Source organism: Pteropus vampyrus, unplaced genomic scaffold, assembly GCF_000151845.1.
Source record: "Pteropus vampyrus isolate Shadow unplaced genomic scaffold, Pvam_2.0 Scaffold1000001451, whole genome shotgun sequence".
Lineage (NCBI taxonomy): Eukaryota > Metazoa > Chordata > Mammalia > Chiroptera > Pteropodidae > Pteropus > Pteropus vampyrus.
The window spans coordinates 1,121-3,626 of record NW_011915853.1 but is presented as its reverse complement, the minus strand read 5'-3'; the positions used below and the strand labels follow the sequence as shown (position 1 = coordinate 3,626).

Sequence of the window (2,506 nt, the reverse complement as noted above, 5' to 3'; positions counted from 1 at the left end):
ATTCTTTTCCTTGTTCTTGGAAGAATATCGGGGAGAAAACTTAGCTTTACATTTAGTTGGAATGATAATGTTAGACTTTGTACGCTAAGTAGCAACCCCAAAACACTCCTCTGTTTTTTCATCCTGAACTCTTAGTTGGTGGGCTGTACCTGGTCGGGTAGGCTGCTTGTGTCAAAGGACTCAAGTTACATGCCACTGTGTAGAGCAGTGATTCTCAAGGCATGGTTCTTGAAAAGCCCCACTCAGACCAACTTAATCAGAAAACTGGGGTTTGGGGCTAGCAATTTGTGATTGATTGATTGATGGATTGATTTACTTACTTACTTACTTACTTACTTACATCTACAGCACCCAGTCTTCCTAGGTGGTCTCCTATCCAAGTACTAACCAGGCCTGACATTGCTTAGCTTCCGAGATCAGACGAGATCAGGAGTGTTCAGAGTGGCATGGCTGTAGATAGCAATCTGTGTTTTAACAGGCCCTCTTGGTGATTCTGATGCATGCTAAAGTTTGAGAACCATTGCTTTAGAGATGCTTAGAGCTAATCATTGTAGTACTGAGTCAAAACTGATTTTAGAATATAGACGTTACTACGTGTAAGTCTTAGGGAGGTTCATGTCTGTGACTCCTTCTTTAGGTGAGTGTAGGAAATGCCTGATATAAACCCAAAGTGCCCAATAAGAAGTGTAAGTAGTAGGCTGAAAAGAGGCCAAAGATAATTATTGGTTTACTAAAACTATTCATGAAATACAATGAGAATGTTATTAAAAAAGAGATGCTAGTATTCTTCAGAATGTGGAGAATATTTGAATTTGTAGGACAATAAAAGACTCTAGCAATGTGAGGGAAACCATGACAGAAAAGAAGGCACAACAGAATCCAGAGAAAGAAGATTTGGAGGAAGTGTCCTCAGGAGAGATGTGCATGGGCTGAAAAACTGTTCCAGGCCGGCTACTTCAAGCCGACACTGACTAGAAGTTGTAAATGCTTTGGCTGGAGTGAATGGGAAGGTATATGGGACCTCAGAACCTCTAAAAATGCTTTGAATTACATACTCATACATTTAGATTTAGATTTGTTTGCATGCAACTGAAAACTGAATATAATGATGGCTTAATCAAATATAGTAATTGATTTATTGTTCATGTAATAGAAATCTAGAGGTTAGTAGTCAAGTACTGATGTGGCAGCTCTACAGTTATCACGAATCCAGACTCATTCTGTCTTTTTGTTTGGCTATTCTTGTTAATAGCTTCCATTCCCAAGTGTTACTTTATGGTCCAATAGGGTGACAGAGCTCCATAATATCTGTTCCAGCCTGTGGGAAGGCGGAGAGGCAGAAGGGCAATAGGACACATGCCTCTGTTGAGTCATTTCACTTTAAACAGCCTTCTTGCAAGCCAAATATAATATATTTCACTGGCCAGAATTTAGTTTGATTGGTCATTCCTAGTTGTAAATGAGTCCTTGAAAATGTAATCTTTAAAGTGGGCACCATGCTGCCCTATATAAAATCAGGTTCTCTTACTATTGGAGCAAAGGGAGGATGAACAGCAAGTGGCAATGAGCAGCCTCTGACACAGATTCCTTATTTATTTTTGTTTTTAAATCCTCAACACTCCATCCATTCTGAGGTCTCATATTGCCAAAGTTAGTCTTTGTTTTGCTTTTCTCTTTTCTGGGTCTCACTTTCCTCATCTGAAAAGAATGAGATTAAGATGATTGGAAAGATCGATCTATCTATCTATCTATCTATCTATCTATCTATCTATCTATCTATCTATCTATCATCATCATCATCTGTCTATCTATATGTAAAGAAGTGAACAAAGAGCTGATAAAGAGGGCAAAATAAATATTTACCCAGCTTTAAATGCCCTGAACAGGGATATTCTTAAGAGGAGATTTCAGCCTCCACTAAACAAGGTTTTTTTCTCTCTAGCCTTTAAGCTTCTCCAGGGAACATGAATTAATCCCTTTTGGTCATTGAGAGACCTCTAAGTGCTTAGCTCTTAAATAATTTTGAAAAAATGAGTAGGCATTAAATATAGTCATCATGCCTGCCACATTACCCTAGAAAAACAGTATTTACTTTTTAGATTTCATGTAATTTGTGTTCTTTAATCTCATTATTACTGGCTTTCTCTGTTTTTTAAAATATCATTATGCATCTACAGCCATGCCACCCTGAACAAGCCCGATCCCGTCTGATCTTGGAAGCTAAGTAGGGTCGGGTCTGGTTAGTACTTGGGTGGGAGACTACCTAGGAAGACCAGGTGCTGTAGGCGTAAAAAGTAAAAAATAAAAAATAAGGGATTGTAAACTGACAAGGTCCTTGTAATCTGTGAGGTCAACCAAGGGTTGCCTCGCCTAAAAAAAAAATAAAAAATAATAATAATAAATAAATAAAAAATCATTATGTTAAAGCATTGGCATTCTAAGGTCTAAACCAAATGCTCTGTATATTATGAACTTTTTATACTTCATTTATTCACTCAATATCCAT

General features: G+C 37.7%; 2 pseudogenes; one reads left to right on the top strand and one right to left on the bottom strand.

Moving 5' to 3' along the window:
• Window positions 1-339: 339 nt before the first annotated feature.
• LOC111735460 lies at window positions 340-458 on the bottom strand (annotated as a pseudogene).
• A 1,711-nt stretch (window positions 459-2,169) lies between these two features.
• LOC111735459 lies at window positions 2,170-2,288 on the top strand (annotated as a pseudogene).
• The last annotated feature ends 218 nt before the right edge of the window (window positions 2,289-2,506 follow it).